At 47.0% G+C, this 23022-nt stretch overlaps 1 protein-coding gene across 1 annotated transcript in view; it reads left to right on the top strand.

The window, feature by feature from the left end:
* Positions 1-862: 862 nt before the first annotated feature.
* SLC9B2 (solute carrier family 9 member B2) overlaps positions 863-23022 on the top strand; it is an 81260-nt gene continuing 59100 nt past the window's right edge. The window contains exon 1 of the mRNA XM_044276551.1: positions 863-955. The gene's annotated coding sequence lies outside the window, so the exon portion shown is untranslated. The remainder of the gene's footprint in view (positions 956-23022) is intronic.

Here is a 23022-nt window from a genome sequence, read left to right as displayed (position 1 = left end):
TGGATTGCAGGGTGGTCGTAACCATGGGAAAAAGCAGTGTATAATGTGATGGAAAACTGAATCCAGCCAGCAAAGGAGGCAATATGGACAATCACAATACATTAGTAAGTGGCTTGTATTAACTTCCTCTACATGATAAATGCTAATGGCTGAAGCGAGACAGCCCCTTTAAGCCTCCCCACCGTGACGAGCTAGCGGATTTTTCTAAAACTAGATGTGCCCATAATGATTCACTTTGTACCAAATTTTGGAGAATGTGGGGCACTTCTAATATGGAGCCAAAAGGGTGGATCACTGCAACCCAAGGAGATTATGTAGTTACGGGGTTGGAGCTGTGGATAGAGGGGCGCACACATATAGCATAAATAGGGATCCTCAGTGACAGGTCATCAATATCAGATCGTCGAGGGCCAGACACCCGTCACCCCCGCCAATCAGCTGTATGAGGGGAGCGCAGCGCTCGTATATTTACTGGCCTCAGCGGTGACGTGTCCAGAACCAAGCAGCAGGGTGCAGGAAGTCTGATTCACTCCATAGGTCGCCGGGGGGGGGGGGGCTAGGTTTACGCAGGACATTTTTGCTGCATTTTTAAGCTGTTAGAAAAAACGCATACGGAAAACGCACGCCAACTGACAAGATATAAACAGGTTAAAAGCATTATCACCATCTACACAGAAATGTGTGGTTTTATTGATTTTCACAATGCAACAAAACCAGGGGGAAAAACCGTCCTGTAAAAGCGCAGCCAGTCCTGGAACTGTCCCTCATGTCACCTCTCTGTATAGTGAGGAGCCATAGTGACTGGCACGGTGTACCCTCCTCCTCACACAGAGCGGGACCCTCTTACATCACGGTGGGGGGAGCAGCTCGTGCATCTTAGCCGGCGGCCAGCTCCTCCCCTCTGCATCTCCTCATGATGGAGACCTGATCACAGTGAGGAGCCGCCGCCTGCGTGGTGAGTGCTGGCAGTCATGTCCTCTCTGTAACGGCTGTCTCTGCCTGCAGTCATGTCCTCTGTCACTGCCGGTCCTCTCATGGCTGTCTCTGCTGGCAGTCATGTCCTCTCTGTAACGGCTGTCTCTGCCTGCAGTCATGTCCTCTGTCACTGCCGGTCCTCTCATGGCTGTCTCTGCCGGCAGTCATGTCCTCTCTCATGGCTGTCTCTGCTGGCAGTCATGTCCTCTGTCACTGCTATCTCTGCCGGCTGTCATGTCCTCTCTCATGGCTGTCTCTGCCGACAGTCTTGTCCTCTCATGGCTGCATCTTGTTTACTGTGACCACGCAGTTGCCATGCGACCTCTGTTGTCTGGGTGGTCACCAGCTATCACTGGTGGGTTACCAAGGCGATGCCAGGCTTCTGCCCTGTCCGATGAGAGGTGCACTTCTGTAATCTTCCCTCATACTGTATGAGAAGGGTGGGCAGCTGGCAGTGCCAGTATAGGATCACCAATCTGAGTAAGCAGGTGGTAAGGGTATGTTCACATTACACACGTTTTTTCCCATGCAGTTTATTACAGAACCAGCAAAGTGAAGGAGACTTTCCAGACCTCTTGTACACGTAGGCTCGCTCCGTGTAGTCCAATCTCAATAAATAGCGCAGATGTATGCACGTTTTTCAGATGGTTTTCAGGCAGGTTATTTTTTCTGTGCCGAAAAAACCTGATGTGGAATCTGCTTCAAAATGCGTTTTTTGATCCTGGGAACTTTGGATGTGAATTTGCAGCAAGAAGGAGCACGCTTCTATTTTCCATGCCGTGTTTTTTTTAAACCTGTGGGCGGTAAAAAAAAATCCATATAAATTACCATGCGGTTTTCTCCGTGACAGCATTGAGCGGTGGATTACATGCATTGTCTGCGCGGATTTTAGGTGCAGAATCTATGTCAGAAAAACCCAGTGTGAACTCAGCCTTAGGGCTCATGCCCACGAACGTAAGGGCTCCGTGCCCATGCTGCTGACAGCATATGGCGGTTCCTCAATACATGAGTCACCAGCAGTGTGCATTCCGCATCATGGACCGCAAACCTGGAGATGCGGTGCGGAAGCATGGATTGGAAACCCACGGAAGCACTACGGAGTAACTTCTGTGTTTTTTGTTTTGTTGACCCATTGAAATGACTGGTTCCGCATATGGTTCGCAAAAAAAGAATAGAGCAGACACGGAAAGAAAATACGGCCGTGTGCATGAGGCATTAGGGTGCTTTCACACAGTCCGTGTTTGGTCAGTGATTTCCATCAGTGATAGGCCTCATGCACACGACCGTGTGTGTTTTGCGGTCCGCAAATTGCAGATCCGCAAATAATAAATAACCACCTCAGCCCCACTAGGTGAAACCCCCTTCATGACCAGGCCACTTTTTACACTTCGGCACTACACTCCTTTAACCGTTTATCGCTCGGTCATGCAACTTACCACCCAAATGAATTTTACCTCCTTTTCTTCTCACTAATAGAGCTTTCATTTGGTGGTATTTTATTGCTGCTGACATTTTAACTTTTTTTGTTATTAATCAAAATGTAACGATTTTTTTGCAAAAAAATGAAATTTTTCACTTTCAGCTGTAAAATTTTGCAAAAAAAACGACATCCATATATAAATTTTTCGCCAAATTTATTGTTCTACATGTCTTTGACAAAAAAAAAATGTTTGGGCAAAAAAAAAATGGTTTGGGTAAAAGTTATAGCGTTTACAAACTATGGTACAAAAATGTGAATTTCCGCTTTTTGAAACAGCTCTGACTTTCTGAGCACCTGTCATGTTTCCTGAGGTTCTACAATGCCCAAACAGTAGAAAAACCCCACAAATGACCCCATTTCGGAAAGTAGACACCCTAAGGTATTCGCTGATGGGCATAGTGAGTTCATAGAACTTTTTATTTTTTGTCACAAGTTAGCGGAAAATTATGATTTTTTTTTTTTTTTCTCTTTTTTCCTTACAAAGTCTCATATTCCACTAACTTGCGACAAAAAATAAAAAATTCTAGGAACTCGCCATGCCCCTCACGGAATACCTTGGGGTGTCTTCTTTCCAAAATGGGGTCACTTGTGGGGTAGTTATACTGCCCTGGCAATTTAGGGGCCCATATGTGTGAGAAGTACTTTGCAATCAAAATCTGTAAAAAATGGCCTGCGAAATCCGAAAGGTGCACTTTGGAATATGTGCCCCTTTGCCCACCTTGGCATCAAAAAAGTGTCACACATCTGGTATCGCCGTACTCAGGAGAAGTTGGGGAATGTGTTTTGGGGTGTCATTTTACATATACCCATGCTGGGTGAGAGAAATATCTTGGCAAAAGACAACTTTTCCCATTTTTTTATACAAAGTTGGCATTTGACCAAGATATTTTTCTCACCCAGCATGGGTATATGTAAAATGACACCCCAAAACACATTCCCCAACTTCTCCTGAGTACGGCGATACCAGATGTGTCACACTTTTTTGCAGCCTAGATGCGCAAAGGTGCCCAAATTCCTTTTAGGAGGGCATTTTTAGACATTTGGATCCCAGACTTCTTCTCACGCTTTAGGGCCCCTAAAAAGCCAGGGCAGTATAAATACCCCACATGTGACCCCACTTTGGAAAGAAGACACCCCAAGGTATCCAATGAGGGGCCTGGCAAGTTCATAGAAAAAAAAAAAATTCGCATAAGTTAGCGGAAATTGATATATTTTTTTTTTTTCTCACAAAGTCTCACTTTCCGCTAACTTAGGACAAAAATTTCAATCTTTCATGGACTCAATATGCCCCTCAGCAAATACCTTGGGGTGTCTTCTTTCCAAAATGGGGTCAGTTGTGGGGTGTTTGTACTGCCCTGGCATTTGAGGGTCTCTGCAATCATTACATGTATGGCCAGCATTAGGAGTTTCTGCTATTCTCCTTATATTGAGCATACAGGTAATGAGATTTTTTTTTCCCGTTCAGCCTCTGGGCTGAAAGAAAAAAATGAACGGCACAGATTTCTTCATTCGCATCGATCAATGTGGATGAAAAAATCTCTGCCAAAAAAAAAAAAATGGAGGGGAAAGGCGTCTGCCAGGACATAGGAGCTCCGCCTTACATCCATACCCACTTAGCTCGTATGCCCTGGCAAACCCGATTTCTCCATTCACATCAATCGATGTGGATGAATAAATCATTGCCGGGATTTTTATTTTTTTTTTTTTAGGGCTGCAACGATTAATCGATGTAATCGATTATATTCGATAACTGGATTCGTTGTCGACGAATCCAGTTATCGAATAATCGCCGATTCGTTGCTATGCGGGCGGGCGGGCGGTCGCTGCATCTTTATTTTACCTTTTTACAATGACGCTCCTGTAACAGCCAGGCAGAGCGGACGGCGGCGTAACGTCACTCACTCACATGACACGCCTGCTCCGCCTCCTTCATTCATGAGGTGGGCGGAGCAGGTGCGTCACGTGAGTGAGTGACGTTGCGCCGCCGTCCGCTCTGCCTGGCTGTTACAGGAGCGTCATTGTAAAAAGGTAAATAAAGATGCAGTGATTAGTCCGACTTATAAGCATCGGGGCCGGGGCTGTTATGGGGAGGGGGGAGGATCTGTCTATGGCACTGCTATGGGGAGGGGGGTCTGTGTATATCACTGCTATGGGGAGGGGGGAGGATCTGTCTATGGCACTGCTATGGGGAGGGGGGTCTGTGTATAGCACTGCTATGGGGAGGGGGATCTGTGAACTGTTATGGGGAAAGGGATCTGTGCACTGTTATGCCCATAACAGTGCACATATCCCCCTCTCCATAACAGCGCCACCCACAGATCCCCCTCTCCATAACAGCGCCACCCACAGATCCCCCTCTCCATAACAGCGCCACCCACAGATCCCCCTCTCCATAACTGCGCCATCCACAGTTCCCCTCTCCATAACAGCGCCACCCACAGATCCCCCTCTCCATAACTGCGCCATCCACAGTTCCCCTCTCCATAACAGCGCCGCCCACAGATCCCCCTCTCCATAACAGCGCCGCCCACAGATCCCCCTCTCCATAACTGCGCCGCCCACAGATCCCCCTCTCCATAACAGCGCCGCCCACAGATCCCCCTCTCCATAACAGCGCCGCCCACAGATCCCCCTCTCCATAACTGCGCCATCCACAGTTCCCCTCTCCATAACTGCGCCGCCCACAGATCCCCCTCTCCATAACTGCGCCATCCACAGTTCCCCTCTCCATAACTGCGCCGCCCACAGATCCCCCTCTCCATAACAGCGCCGCCCACAGATCCCCCTCTCCATAACAGCGCCGCCCACAGATCCCCCTCTCCATAACTGCGCCGCCCACAGATCCCCCTCTCCATAACAGCGCCGCCCACAGATCCCCCTCTCCATAACAGCGCCGCCCACAGATCCCCCTCTCCATAACTGCGCCATCCACAGTTCCCCTCTCCATAACTGCGCCGCCCACAGATCCCCCTCTCCATAACTGCGCCATCCACAGTTCCCCTCTCCATAACTGCGCCGCCCACAGATCCCCCTCTCCATAACAGCGCCGCCCACAGATCCCCCTCTCCATAAGTGCGCCGCCCACAGATCCCCCTCTCCATAACTGCGCCGCCCACAGATCCCCCTCTCCATAACTGCGCCGCCCACAGATCCCCCTCTCCATAACTGCGCCGCCCACAGATCCCCCTCTCCATAACAGCGCCGCCCACAGATCCCCCTCTCCATAACAGCGCCGCCCACAGATCCCCCCTCTCCATAACAGCGCCGCCCACAGATCCCCCTCTCCATAACTGCGCCGCCCACAGATCCCCCTCTCCATAACTGCGCCGCCCACAGATCCCCCTCTCCATAACTGCGCCGCCCACAGATCCCCCTCTCCATAACTGCGCCGCCCACAGATCCCCCTCTCCATAACTGCGCCGCCCACAGATCCCCCTCTCCATAACTGCGCCGCCCACAGATCCCCCTCTCCATAACTGCGCCGCCCACAGATCCCCCTCTCCATAACTGCGCCGCCCACAGATCCCCCACTCCATAACTGCGCCGCCCACAGATCCCCCTCTCCATAACTGCGCCGCCCACAGATCCCCCTCTCCATAACTGCGCCGCCCACAGATCCCCCTCTCCATAACTGCGCCGTCCACAGATCCCCCATAAGTGTCGCCCACAGATCCCCCATAATAGTGTCGCCCACAGATCCCCCATAATAGTGTCGCCCACAGATCCCCCATAATAGTGTCGCCCACAGATCCCCCATAATAGTGTCGCCCACAGATCCCCCATAATAGTGTCGCCCACAGATCCCCCATAATAGTGTCGCCCACAGATCCCCCATAATAGTGTCGCCCACAGATCCCCCATAATAGTGTCGCCCACAGATCCCCCATAATAGTGTCGCCCACAGATCCCCCATAATAGTGTCGCCCACAGATCCCCCATAATAGTGTCGCCCACAGATCCCCCATAATAGTGTCGCCCACAGATCCCCCATAATAGTGTCGCCCACAGATCCCCCATAATAGTGTCGTCCACAGATCCCCCATAATAGTGTCGTCCACAATTTGTTTTAATATGGCCTTTGAACATAATTTTTCAAGTAAGATCATATAAACCTCTGTTTTGTAATTTTGTCGTTTTTCCCGATTAATCGATTAATCGAAGAAATTAATCGGCAACTAATCGATTATTCAAATAATCGTTAGCTGCAGCCCTAATTTTTTTATATACAAAGTGTTTGCCAAAGCATAGGAACCCGCCTCCTCCTCAGCTCGTATGCCTTGGCAAACGTATCTGTCACTGCAGAGGAGAAAATCCCGTCTTGCAGCGCCGCATACACCGACTTGCGTGTAATCTGACAGCAGCGCAATGCTTCTGTCAGAATGCACATCAGTGCTGCAGCTAGTCGATCGGTTGGTCCACCTGGAAGGTAAAAAAAAAAGAAAAAACCAGGCCGCAACGCAATAATTTTATTAACTTTGGAACAGAACATGTAAACTTTAACTTTTTGAACTAAACATTAACGTGTTTGCTTACTGGTGTTTTTTTTTTTTTTTTTAACCTTTATAGAACAAACCTCTAGTTCCCCATGGGTCAATGTGCAAAGCGCAAATCGCCCAAAGATGTGGCCAAGTGCGTTATGCACTTTGTCCCATGTGAAAGGAGACGTTTGCAGCAGCTGTGTGAGTGAATGGGCCCTAATAGCCCTGTGTGCCTGTCCTGGTGAGATGATCCCTATGCTAGGTGTACCTGTGTGTGGTACTTCCGGAAACACTCTCCAAAGCATAGGGCAGGGTGGTCAGGACAGTCAGGACAGAAATAGCGGGTGTCACGCCTTATTCCACTCCTGCTACAGACACGACATCTTTTTCGGGGTGACGGGTGGGTTGAGGTACCAGCAACGACATTGGGGAAATGTCGCTTGTGTAGACGGCTAACTACACTGGTGGATGGGGCCATGGAACCTCCTGGATACAGGAGGTTCTCGATGATCTCTTCCTGAAATTTGAGGAAGGATCCAGTTCTCCCAGCCTTACTGTAGAGAACAAAACTATTGTACAGAGCCAATTGAATTAAATATACAGACACCTTCTTATACCAGCGTCTGGTTCTGCGGGAAACTAAATACGGAGACAATATCTGGTCATTGAAGTCCACCCCTCCCATGTGAAGGTTATAGTCGTGGACTGAGAGGGGCTTTTCAATGACACGGGTTGCTCGCTCAATTTGTATTGTCGTGTCTGCGTGAATGGAGGAGAGCATGTAAACGTCACGCTTGTCTCTCCATTTCACCACGAGCAGTTCTTCGTTACACAGTGCGGCCCTCTGCCCCCTTGCAAGACGGGTGCTAACGAGCCGTTGGGGGAAGCCCGCGCGACTAGTTCGTGCGGTACCACAGGCGCCAATCCGTTCTAGAAACAAATGCCTAAAGAGGGCCACACTTGTGTAAAAATTGTCCACATAAAGATGGTACCCCTTGCCGAATAAGGGTGACACCAAGTCCCAGACTGTCTTCCCACTGCTCCCCAGGTAGTCAGGGCAACCGACCGGCTCCAGGGTCTGATCTTTTCCCTCATAGACACGAAATTTGTGTGTATAGCCTGTGGCCCTTTTACAGAGCTTATACAATTTGACCCCATACCGGGCGCGCTTGCTTGGGATGTATTGTTTGAAGCCAAGGCGCCCGGTAAAATGTATAAGGGACTCGTCTACGCAGATGTTTTGCTCTGGGGTATACAAATCTGCAAATTTCAGGTTGAAATGGTCTATGAGGGGCCGAATTTTGTGGATCCGGTCAAAAGCAGGGTGGCCTCTGGGACGGGAGGAGGTGTTGTCACTAAAGTGCAGGAAACACAGGATGGTCTCAAATCGTGTACTGGACATAGCAGCAGAGAACATGGGCATGTGATGAATCGGGTTCGTGGACCAATATGACCGCAATTCATGCTTTTTGGTTAGACCCATGTTGAGGAGAAGGACCAGAAAAGTTTTAATTTCGGAAACTTGGACTGGTTTCCACCGGAAAGGCTGGGCATTAAAGCTTCCTGGGTTAGCGGTTATAAATTGTGTGGCATACCGGTTTGTCTCTGCCACAACCTAAGTCTAAGAGCTCCGCAGTCAAGAACAGCTCAAAAAATCCCAGGGCCGAACCGATCTGAGCTGTCTCAACCCGAACTCCAGACTGGGCGGTGAAAGGGAAAACTACAGGTGCGGCTGAAGTTGGGGACTGCCAATCAGGGTTTGCCAGCACCTCAGGGACTCTAGGGGCTCTACGGGCACGTCTTTGCGGTGGCTGCGACGGGGTCACTACTGCACGTGCCACCGTACCAGCTTCAACTGCCCTTCTGGTGCTCGCTACTTCACCAGGTTGTACGGCAGTGCTGGTACTAGGTCCAGGAAGGGCTGGGCTGCTGGTGTATGCCTCACCACGTAATCCGACAGCACCAGCCCCACTCTGCTGCTCTTGAAGCGGATCCTGCGCAACCTGCGGTCTAGCGACACGGGGCCGGGTGCGCCTGCTGCTATCAGGGACCTCAGCCTCCTCGTCCGAACTTTGGGTCAGAGAGCCACTGCTTTCTACAGGTTCGTATTCTGACCCGCTGGATTCATCAGATGAGGGTTCCCACTCCTCATCCGACTGGGTCAGAAGCCTGTAGGCCTCTTCAGAGGAATTCCCCCTGTTAGACATGTGGGCAACTAAATTTAGGGGTATTCCCTGAGACTACCCAAGAAAAAAAAAAGCAAGCCTGTCTTACAAAGGGGAGCCTAGCGAAGTACCGGAGGCCGCTGCGGTTGATAAAAAATATCAAAACTGATTTTTTTATCGCCGCAGTGCGTGTAAAGTGAATGTGCAGCGATCCAAAAAAAAATTTTTTTTGTCACTGCGGTGGGGCGGGCGTGGGCGAACGCACGTGTGGGCGTCCGATCAGGCCTGATCGGGCAAACACTGCGTTTTGGGTGGAGGGAGAACTAAAGTGACACTAATACAATTATAGATCTGACCGTGATCAGTTTTGATCACTTCCAGATACTATAAAAGTACAAATGCTGATTAGCGATACGCTAATCAGCGAATAACGGACTGCGGTGCGGTGGGCTGGGCGCTAACCGATCGCTAACTACCTAACCAAGGGGCCTAAACTATACTGAAACCTAACGGTCAATAACAGTGAAAAAAAAAAAGTGACAGTTTGCACTGATCACTTTTTTCCTTTCACTAGTGATTGACAGGGGCGATCAAAGGGGTGATCAAAGGGTTAATAGGGGTGATCTGGGGGCTAAGTGTGGTGTAGTGGGTACTCACAGTGATGTGTGCTCCTCTGCTGGAACCAACCGACCAAAAGAAGGAGCAGAGGAGCACAGCAGCCATATAACCACATCATATTTACTAATATGATGGGTTAAATGGCTGCTGATTGGATTTTTAAAAAATCAGCAGCCTGCCAGCCAATGATCGTGGCCGGCAGGCTGCTGACGAAATACTCTGCTGCGAAATGCCGGCCCGCGATGCGCATGCGCGGGCCGCCTGTGACGTAATCTCGCGAGATGACGCGCCGATGCGTCCAGGAGGAACAAATCAACCACCTCCCGGACAGATCGGTGCGTTAGGCGGTCGGGAGGTGGTTAAAATGGATGACATCCTTATGCCATTTTTTTTTTTTTTTTGCGGATCCATTGTAACAATGCCTAAAACGGACAAGAATAGGACATGTTCTATATCTTTTTTGCGGGGCTACAGAACGGACATACTCATGCGGACACATTGAAATGAATGGGTCCGCATCCTATCCGCAAAAAAAATGGAACGGACACGGAAACAAACAAGGTTCGTGTGCATGTAGCCATAGAGCATCAAAACCAGGTGTGGGCCGAAACCACGGAACAGGTGCAGATCTTTAGCTGCATTTACACCGACGAGCAGGCGATTGTAGGGATAAAACGTTCCTTCCTGACAGTCTGCTGCTCGGTCAGTGGAGGCAGGGGTGGGATTCAAATTTTTAAGAACAGGTTCCCTACGCAACGGCAATTACGCGGCGTCACAACACATGTTTACATATACATACACCATATACATATGCAACACACATAAATACAGCATGTATACACTACACACATACACATAAATACACCATATATACACTACACACATACATAAATACCCCATGTATACACTACACACACATACATAAATACACCATATACATGGTACACATACATAAATACACCATATATACACTACACACACATAAATACACCATATACATGGTACACATACATAAATACACCATATATACACTACACACACATACACCATATACATGGTACACATACATAAATACACCATGTATACACTACACACACATACATAAATACACCATATACATGGTACACATACATAAATACACCATGTATACACTACACACACATACACCATATACATGGTACACATACATAAATACACCATATACATGGTACACATACATAAATACACCATGTATACACTACACACACATACATAAATACACCATATACATGGTACACATACATAAATACACCATATATACACTACACACACATACACCATATACATGGTACACATACATGATAACACCATATACATGGTACACATACATAAATACACCATATATACACTACACACACATAAATACACCATATACATGGTACACATACATAAATACACCATATATACACTACACACACATACATCATATACATGGTACACATACATAAATACACCATGTATACTCTACACACACATACATAAATACACCATATATACACTACACACACACACCATATACATGGTACACATACATAAATACACCATGTATACACTACACACACACATACATAAATACACCATATACATGGTACACATACATAAATACACCATATATACACTACACACACATACACCATATACATGGTACACATACATAAATACACCATATACATGGTACACATACATAAATACACCATGTATACACTACACACACATACATAAATACACCATATACATGGTACACATACATAAATACACCATATATACACTACACACACATACACCATATACATGGTACACATACATAAATACACCATATATACACTACACACACATACATAAATACACCATATACATGGTACACATACATAAATACACCATATATACACTACACACACATACATAAATACACCATATACATGGTACACATACATAAATACACCATGTATACACTACACATACATAAATACACCATATACATGGTACACATACATAAATACACCATATATACACTACACACACATACACCATATACATGGTACACATACATGAATACACCATATATACACTACACACACATACACCATATACATAAATACACCATGTATACACTACACACACATACATAAATACACCATATACATGGTACACATACATAAATACACCATGTATACACTACACACACACATACATAAATACACCATATACATGGTACACATACATAAATACACCATGTATACACTACACACACACATACATAAATACACCATATACATGGCACACATACATAAATACACCATATACATGGTACACATACATAAATACACCATGTATACACTACACACACATACATAAATAATACACCATATACATGGTACACATACATAAATACACCATGTATACACTACACACATACACCATATACATGGTACACATACATAAATACACCATGTATACACTACACACATACACCATATACATGGTACACATACATAAATACACCATATACATGGTACACATACATAAATACACCATATACATGGTACACATACATAAATACACCATATATACACTACACACACATACATAAATACACCATATACATGGTACACATACATAAATACACCATATACATGGTACACATACATAAATACACCATATATACACTACACACACATACATAAATACACCATATACATGGTACACATACATAAATACACCATATATACACTACACACACATACATAAATACACCATATACATGGTACACATACATAAATACACCATATATACACTACACACACATACATAAATACACCATATACATGGTACACATACATAAATACACCATATACATGGTACACATACATAAATACACCATATATACACTACACACACATACATAAATACACCATATACATGGTACACATACATAAATACACCATATATACACTACACACACATACATAAATACACCATATACATGGTACACATACATAAATACACCATATATACACTACACACACATACATAAATACACCATATACATGGCACACATACATAAATACACCATGTATACACTACACACACACACATAAATACACCATATACATGGCACACATACATAAATACACCATGTATACACTACAAACATACACATAAATATACCATATATACATGGCACACATACATAAATACACCATATACATGGTACACATACATAAATACACCATGTATACACTACACACACATACCACAGCGCTGGCCCACACCTCTAACTCCTACCAATGGCTATCTGTACATGTCCCAACCCTGCTTAGTCTCCATTGTGCCCCCCACACAGTAGTTATGCCAGATCTGGGATGGTTGGGAGGTATGCATACACAGACTATATAGACACTACACTCACATAATCACATATACAGTATACACCATACAGTATATAAATGACCCAGGCTACACTTACAGTAGATTTACCTACACCATATACATTTTATACACATTTGTACCTAGCACTAAAGACATATTTGCAGACATATTATATTCTGTGCTATCCAGAATACAGCACCACATACCTCTTACATCCAGTGACTTCTCCTCTGATGCAGACCTTCTCTTTCTTCATCTTCTCCTTTGAGAGCAGACCGCCATGATGATTTTTCACCCATCTCTCGTCTCTGCAGTTTGACAAAAGACATCTTGGGTTCCTACTTTTCCATCATCCTCCTACCTTCTTAACAACTTACCTGCCACCTTCAATAATAATAATAGTGTGCACTAGTTCAAAAATGCTCCCGTTCTGTGTGCCAGTACAAAAAATTCCCTCAGTGCCCCAAGTTGAGCTAATGTCCCTATAGTGACCCCATAATGTGTGCAAGTATAAAACACCCCTATATAATGCCCCTGGTAAATGCTCACATAGTGCTCCTCTCCTCTTCACCATAGTGCCCCTATAATGTGCCAGTGCTAGTATAAATGACCCTTTTTAGTGCCCCATAGTGTGCCTATATAATATGCCCTCATAGTGTTCTTCCTCCCCTCCAACACCATAGTGTCCCCATAATGTGCCAGTATAAGACGCCCCCATAGTGTTTTCCATGTGCCAGCAGTGCCCCAGTAGATGCCCCCCATGTGCCAGCAGTGCCCCAGTAGATGCCCCCCATGTGCCAGCAGTGCCCCAGTAGATGCCCCCCATGTGCCAGCAGTGCCCCAGTAGATGCCCCCCATGTGCCAGCAGTGCCCCAATAGATGCCTCCATGTGCCAGCAATGCCCCCAGTAGATGCCCACATAGTGTCCACATGTTCCAGCAATGTCCCCAGTAGATGCCCCCATAGTTTCCACATGTGCCAGCAATGTCCCCAGTAGATGCCACCCATGGTGTCCCCAATGATGTGCCAGTAGATGTCCCCATGTGCCAGCAATGACCCCAGTAGATGCCTCCATAGTGTCCGCTTTGTGCCAGCCATGCCCCAGTAGATGCTCCCATAGTGTCCCCCATATGCCAGCAATGCCCCCAATAGATACCCCCATGTGTTAGCCATGCAGCCAGTAGATCCCCCCCATAGTGTTGCATATGTGCAAACAATGCCCCCAGTTTCACCACAGAAAAGCAAAAAAAAAAAAAAAAAAAACCTTCACCCTGTCAGTGATGCGATGCAGGCCTCTTCCGGCCTGTGTCCCGCGCTGTACAGCTCAGGCGGTGCGATTACGTCATCGCGCCGCCTGCACCGGCCTCCCCCTTGCCCTGCTGCAGTGTTCATCTGTATCGCTGTGCTGAGGACGGGGATACAGATGAATGCAAGCGCTCATCTCCCGCCGCATCGGATCGGGATTCAGCCGGTTCTCCGATCCGGCTGTAATTTTAACAACCTGATCTGTAGAACCGGAGCGAACCGGCTGAATCCCATGCCTGAGTGGAGGTGAAGCCCTGCAGTTATGTGCAACGATCTCCTTCATAGTATGAGGGATGCGTTTACTATCCCCCGTCCTCATACAGCGGCACTCATTTATCAGGTGATCGGCAGCATCTTTAGATGGGCAGATTGGCAGGAACGGGCGTTTGCAGAAATGTTTCTTCCCGATAATCTGCCCGAGTATTGGGCCGTAAATCTTATTTCTGTGGAGGCTCCACTCATGGCTTTCACTAGCCCCACACTGACCTCAGCCCTTTTTCACATTTCCATGTCCGTGAAGGATCCGTGTTTGGCCAGTGTGTCCGTTTTTTGCCCTCTATGTATCATCCATGCTCCACAGACACTGCTCAGCTGAAAATGAAGTTCTATCCCAGGTATTAGCAATTCCAGCTGCTATGACACTACAACTCCCAGCATGCACACATACTTGGCTGTTCTTGTAACTCCTCTAGAAGTGAAAGGAGGATTCTGAGAGTGCCAGAGGTTGCTGATCCCTGTTCTAGATCATCTCCTAACAAGCATCCCTATTGTCAGTGTTTTTTTTTACGGATCCTTAGACTTCAAAGGACGTGTTTGGCCAGCATCACGGACCAAAGTAGTTTGTCTCCTGGATTTTTCCATTGACCCATGGTAAGTAGAAAACCACTGATGTGTGAACAAACACCTAAAAATCTATGGGTATGTGTGCTGGAAAATACGGATAGCACACGTCCATAGAAAACAGAAATATGAACAGGGATCAGTAACCTCCGACACTCCAGCTGTTCAGAAACTACAACTCCCAGAATCCTCATTTCACTTTTATGGGAGTTACAAGAACAGCCAAGTAAATGTTCATGCTGGGAGTTGTAGTTTCACAGCAGCTGGAGGTTGCTGATCCCCACCTTAGGCCTCGTTCACATTTCTGTTACTCCCCTTTTTCTGCAGACCGCACACGTACCCATTGATTTTAATGTGTCTATTCACACATCAGTGGAGACATGCACTGCTTTGGTCTGTGATGCGGACAAAAAGCGGCCATTCTACTCTATGGGTCCGCGAAAAAACAGAGGCATCCGTGTTTGGTCCACTGATAAGAGATGCTCTGGAAATATTTTTTTACGGATAACACATGAAAGGCAAAAACGGACACACGGACATCTTCACAGATGGAACATGGACTGATATTTTTTTTTCACGGACGTCGAATGGCCACGGAAATGTTAACGACGTCTTAGGGTCCATTCACATGTCCGTAAGCAATTTGCGAACCGCACATCGCCGTCACTATAATATAAAATGCCTAATCTTGTCTGCAATAGGACATGACTATTTTTTTGCGGAAACGGAAGCACAGATGCGGAAGTGCGGATCCACAAATGCGGATGCGGACAGCACATTCTGACCCTATTGAAAATAAATGGGTCTGCATCCGTTCTGCAAAATTGCGGACCCATTCTGCGGACGTGTGAATGGACCCTTAGAGCGTGTTCACATACAGATTTGTGTCAGAAATTTCTGCAATTCTGCCATTTATTGACTGGGGCTTGAGGATATCCAGGAACAGTCCCATTCAGATGCAGAAATATCTGCTGTGTGCGAGTGTACCCTGAAGAGGTAGACGGGCTGGGCAGCAGAGAAGTAGTCAGTGTGTTCTTGGTACCTGGTACATGCTGGGCTCCTGTGCCAGTGCTTCTGATATTAAGGGCTTTTTTTACCACCTCCCCTCGCTTCATCATTTTACTTTTCAGTTGGACGTTCCCTTTAATTCTTATTTGCATAGTTCTGAAATGCAAACAGTGCTTACCTGTGTCTACACGTTTATCTCTGACCCAACCCATCGCTCTGGATGCCTAGTATGTAAATGGTCTGTGACACGATAGCTTCCAGATTTGTGGAGTTATTTCAGCGCACAATGAGCTTTTAACCTGTGGCTATAGAACAGGCTATAATCCTGGGTTTTCCAGGATTATCCTCAGGACAGGATCCTGAGGGAAGGTCATCAGTATTAAAACCCCAGAAACCCCCTTTAAATTACCAGGGTTATGCCATGATTGATGGGAAAGATCACAAAGACGGGCGCTCCGTAGTGGACGCCACCACTAACAAAAGGGAGCGGTGTTCTATGACATGCGCTCACCAGATGAAAGGTCACATAAAGCCAGATGATAAGGCTGAGAGTGATTCAGTTAGTCAATGCCCATAGGCGATGGTTCGTCACCTTCGCTGGGCTCCTTCATTGAGGGCTGTGATCGGTGACTACATAGTGTGAGGTAGTCCGAGACACACCTCTTGCCTTATCTGCTTCAGGCGGCTGCTTCCCCATCCCCCGTCAGCTCTGCCTCCTTAGTTTGTCACCGGCTCACCAGGACGCCAGTACATGCAGGGGTGGTATTTATTACAGCATACTTACCGCCAGAGGTCGCAATAACGCCTGTACAAGCGGCATAGACGCATGTTCTGGCGATTTTACTCCTTAAAAAAAGTCTAAGGCTACTTTCACACTCACGTTGGATCCGTCATGGATCTGCACAGACGGATCCGTACAGATAATACAACAGTCTGCATCTGTTCAGAACGGATCCGTTTCTATTATCTGCAACATAGCCAAGACTGATCCATCTTGAACACCATTGAAAGTCAATAGAGGACGGATCAGTTTTCTATTAGGTCATAGAAAACGGATCCGTCCCCATTGACTTAAATTGTGTGTCAGGACGGATCCGTTTGGCTCAGTTTCATTAGACCGACACCAAAATGCTGCAAGCAGTGTTTTGGTGTCCACCTCCAGAGCGGAATGGAGACTGATCGGAGGCAAACTGATGCATTATGAGCGGATCCTTTTCCATTCAGAATGCATTAGGGCAAAACTGATCTGTTTTGGACCGCTTGTGTGAGAGCCCTGAACGGATCACACAAACGGAAAGCCAAAACGCCAGTGCGAAAGTAGCCTCAGACTTTTCTCTGCCTTTCATCAGCGCAGTGATTCTGCCTGTGCCTGAAATGACCAATAACAAAGCTCCTTACATCAAAGAGCTTTGTTATTGGTTGGTTTGAGCGGGCAGCCAGACCATTCGGCACACTGCTCTGAAATGAGGAGGAAGAGTCCTGCAGCGGCGCGAGATTCTCACTGGGTGGCGCCTGGCCCCCCCTCCCTGAGAGCACTACATGCCTGTTTTATATTTCCTGCTAGGATCTAAGAGGGCTTACATTTTTAGGGAGACTCCAGAAATACCAAGGAGGGTTGGCAAATAGGCAATAGATTGTCCCAGATATAGGGACAGCCATTTGGTCTCATGTACAGGACTCTATAGCAACATCTTAACATTATTTAGACCTATGTATTATATATATGAATTACATGCTCCTCCTCAGCTAAAAATACTCCTCAAAAATGGTATACGGAGTATTTTTAATCTTCTGGAAAAAATGTAGTGCGACCTCTGATAGCATGGCATGCTTACTAAAGGGAATCTGTCACCGGCATTTAGTCCTGGCGCTTGGGTATTTGTAAGCCCGTTTTCAAAGGTGCCCGGGCGATGGGTGCGGAGCTGCCGTTCTGTCCAGAGGCAGCACCGTTTGAAACAGCTCCGTCACAGCACACAATAGCAGAGCCGCTGGCAGCAGGGAGGGGAGGGGCTCGGGAGGAGTGTAATCTGATCCTAGAGTGGAAGCTGCTTCTGCCAGCCCCTCCCCTCCCCGCCCACCAACCAATCAGAGCCGAGTCAGCTCCGTCACAGCACACAATAGCAGAGCCGCTGGCAGCAGGGAGGGGAGGGGCTCGGGAGGAGTGTAATCTGATCCTAGAGTGGAAGCTGCTTCTGCCAGCCCCTCCCCTCCCCGCCCACCAACCAATCAGAGCTGAGGCAAGGCAAGCACTAGCAGCTCTGAGTCGTCTGAGTAGTACAGGGAGTCTAAGGCCTCTTTCACACTTGCGTTGTCCGGATCCGGCGTGTACTCCACTTGCCGGAATTACACGCCGGATCCGGAAAAACGCAAGTGAACTGAAAGCATTTGAAGACGGATCCGTCTTCAAATGCACTGACGGTAAGTATACTGCTCCCCCGCTCCCCTCTACACTTTACCATGGCTGCCAGGACTTTAGCGTCCCGGCAGCCATGGTAACCACTCTAAAAAAGCTAAACGTCGGATCCGGCAATGCGCCGAAACGACGTTTAGCTTAAGGCCGGATCCGGATTAATGCCTTTCAATGGGCATTAACTCCGGATCCGGCCTTGCGGCAAGTGTTCAGGATTTTTGGCCGGAGCAAAAAGCGCAGCATGCTGCGGTATTTTCTCCGGCCAAAAAACGTTCCGGTCCGGAACTGAAGACATCCTGATTCATCCTGAACGGATTTCTCTCCATTCAGAATGCCCCGACGACGGAACTCTATGCCGGAAGAAAAGAACGCAGGTGTGAAAGAGCCCTGAAGTTAAAAGAATCTAAAGATCCGACTTAGTTAGTGACTCATTCGATTCTTTGAGTTAAAAGAGCCGTGAGTCAGACTCTAGAACAGTTTACACTGAGGCTATCGGCTGATGCTTTTGCAGCAGTGATAAGATTAAGGCCTCATGCACACAACATTATTTTTTCACGGTCCGCAAAACGGGGTTCCGTTGGTCCGTGATCCGTGACCGTTTTTTCGTCCATGGGTCTTCCTTGATTTTTGGAGGATCCACGGACATGAAAAGTGAATAAAAAAACTCAGTCAAGTTTGCATGAAAATGATAGGGAAAACGGATCACGGACGCGGTTGACAATCTTGTGTGCATCAGTGATTTTTCACGGACCCATTGACTTGAATGGGTCCGCGAACCGTTGACCGGGAAAAAAATAGGACAGGTCATATTTTTTTCACGGCCAGGAAACACGGATCTAGGATGCGGCTGCCAAACGGTGCATTTTCCGATTTTTCCACGGACCCATTGAAAGTCAATGGAGCCGCGAAAAAAAACGGAACCACGGACGCGGATGCACACAACGGTCGTGTGCATGAGGCCTTAGGGACAGGAGCAGAGAGATAAGAGAAGTGACAGGACAGAGTTTAGATTACAGTTTGAATTAACAGTTAGTCCAGCAAGAGTACCCTGTTTATCCAATAAGTAACTAAATTTAATAGGTAAGTTCAGAATTTACATATACACAGACAAAACAGTTCAATGCAAATGATCCATGTAGAGGCCAGAATATGGATACCTAAGATACAGGTATACACAGGCGGGAGGCCGGGGAAAATTATCCCTAGCACTGATTCCCTGATCTGGTCCTCTGCCCAGGGACGTCTCCTGATGGTGGGGGCGCCCTGTCCCCGTACCTGAACTCCAACTCCTAATTATCCCTGGTGAGGTGAGTGATGGAGTGGGACAATATACGTGGTGTCTAACATGGAAAACAAGCACAGATAGGAAAGGATAGGTTACAAAGGTGTCCACTGTATACTGCCCTCGTGGCGTAACCAGGAGGTACAGGGCCCACCTAGAAGATAAAATATACTAACAAAACGCACAATTGGGTATAGATATATTAAGATAATTATAGATGACCTACAAACCCCGACGCGTTTCACCCAAACGGAGGGTTCATCAGGGGGTTACGTGTAGTAGGTATGCAAAGATAATGGGACCATTGCCAATGGTTATGGCCGCCCCAGTTCAGTGATGCGTGCGTGCATATATAACAGGAATAGACAATCCTTTATGACACTGCAGACCCACTTATTATTTATTTTTTCAGTGTGTATGTTGGTAGTCGAGTTCACTCACCACGCTGCCAAAAACGTATGTAAACTGCCATTTGGCAATCGTTTCATTACTGTGGGTCTGCAGTGTCATAAAGGATTGTCTATTCCTGTTATATATGCACGCACGCATCACTGAACTGGGGCGGCCATAACCATTGGCAATGGTCCCATTATCTTTGCATACCTACTACACGTAACCCCCTGATGAACCCTCCGTTTGGGTGAAACGCGTCGGGGTTTGTAGGTCATCTATAATTATCTTAATATATCTATACCCAATTGTGCGTTTTGTTAGTATATTTTATCTTCTAGGTGGGCCCTGTACCTCCTGGTTACGCCACGAGGGCAGTATACAGTGGACACCTTTGTAACCTATCCTTTCCTATCTGTGCTTGTTTTCCATGTTAGACACCACGTATATTGTCCCACTCCATCACTCACCTCACCAGGGATAATTAGGAGTTGGAGTTCAGGTACGGGGACAGGGCGCCCCCACCATCAGGAGACGTCCCTGGGCAGAGGACCAGATCAGGGAATCAGTGCTAGGGATAATTTTCCCCGGCCTCCCGCCTGTGTATACCTGTATCTTAGGTATCCATATTCTGGCCTCTACATGGATCATTTGCATTGAACTGTTTTGTCTGTGTATATGTAAATTCTGAACTTACCTATTAAATTTAGTTACTTATTGGATAAACAGGGTACTCTTGCTGGACTAACTGTTGATACATATTGATACCCCGTCTTAGTATAAGCTCGCTATCTGTATTGCTGGACTTTTACAGTTTGAATTAACCCTTTAGGATCAAATTGGCTTCTCAAGGAGATATATATGTTAAAGGCATCCCTTCTTCTGTCTCATTCAGTAGCTATATAACTAAGGGTACTTTCACACTAGCGGCAGGACGGATCCGGCAGGCTGTTCACCCTGTCGGATCCATCCTTCCGCTGTTTCGTCGGACCACTGCTCCGTCCCCATTGACTATAAGTACTGCATGTCCAACTTTTTAGTCCGGCGGCCTCTCACCGCGAACTGCCGTGCTGCGTCGGAGCTCCACCCCCGTCCCCATTATAGTCAATAGGGTCCGGGGACAGAGCGGCGGTATATGTAACATGGTATACAGCATTATTGGGGGGCTCTATGGAAAAGTGGGGTGGGGGAGCACTATGGGGGCACCTACTGGGGGCACCTACTGGGGGCTTTATGACGCGGCTCCGCCTGGCTACTAACTTTTTTTAGCTGGCTTTTAGATTCCAAGGAAATTTGTCAAGCCCTGCTCTAATGACGTTTTGTGGCTTTGGAACCAATCCCATAGAGTTATGGACTCAAGTTACAATGGTTGTCCCAGAACCAACTAATATTGTAACTTTAGGACCACTGTATCGGGTAATTGCCACAAATATGGTGAGTAATGTCTCATACACACAACCGTTGTGTTTTTTTGCGCTCCATAAAACACGGATACCATTTTGTGGAATGGAACGTCCTTCCCTCTGTAGAACCGTCCTATCCTTGTCTGTAAAACAGACAAGAATAAGACATGTTCTATTTTTTTTTTTTGCAGGGGCCTGGAACGGACATGCGGTGCGGACAGCACAGGGGTCGGGTGCTGTCTGCATCTTTTGTGTCCCCATTGAAGTGAATGGGTCCACATCCGACCAACAAAAAAATGCGGATTGGATGCAGACCAAAACTACTTTCGTGTGCATGAGCCCTAAAGCCTTAAGAAGGATCCTGGAGAATGGCTTTAACCACCTCCCGACCGCTGTACGCACCGATGCGTCCGGGAGGTGGTTGATTTGTTCCTCCTGGACGCATCGGCGCGTCATCTCGCGATACCCGAGATTACGTCACAGCCGGCCCGCGCATGCGCATCGCGGGCCGGCATTTCGTAGCCAAGTATTTCGTCAGCAGCCTGCCGGCCACGATCATTGGCTGGCAGGTTGCTGATTTTTAAAAAATCCAATCAGCAGCCATTTAACCCCACATATTAGTAAATATGATGGGGTTATATGGCTGCTGTGCTCCTCTGCTCCTTCTTTTGGTCGGTTGGTTCCAGCAGAGGAGCACACATCACTGTGAGTACCCACTACACCACACTTAGCCGCCAGATCACCCCAATTAACCCTTTGATCACCCCTTTGATCGCCCCTGTCAATCACTAGTGAAAGGAAAAAAGTGATCAGTGCAAACTGTCACTTTTTTTTTTCACTGGTATTGACCGTTAGGTTTCAGTATAGTTTAGGCCCCTTGGTTAGGTAGTTTAGGGATCGGTTAGCGCCCAGCCCACCGCACCGCAGTCCGTTATTCGCTGATTAGCGTATCGCTAATCAGCATTTGTACTTTTATAGTATCTGGAAGTGATCAAAACTGATCACGGTCAGATCTATAATAGTACTAGTGTCACTTTAGTTCTCCCTCCACCCAAAACGCAGTGTTTGCCCGATCAGGCCTGATCGGTCGCCCACACGTGCGTTCGCCCACGCCCGCCCCACCGCAGTGACAAAAAAATCGCTGCACATTCACTTTACACGCACTGCGGCGATAAAAAAATCTGTTTTGATATTTTTTATCAACCGCAGCGGCCTCCGGTACTTTGCTAGCCTCCAATTTGTAAGACAGGCTTGCTTTTT

The sequence above is a fragment of the Bufo gargarizans genome, chromosome 1 (genome assembly GCF_014858855.1).
Source record: "Bufo gargarizans isolate SCDJY-AF-19 chromosome 1, ASM1485885v1, whole genome shotgun sequence".
In the NCBI taxonomy this organism is placed as follows: domain Eukaryota; kingdom Metazoa; phylum Chordata; class Amphibia; order Anura; family Bufonidae; genus Bufo; species Bufo gargarizans.
This window is presented reverse-complemented; position numbering and strand designations above follow the sequence as displayed.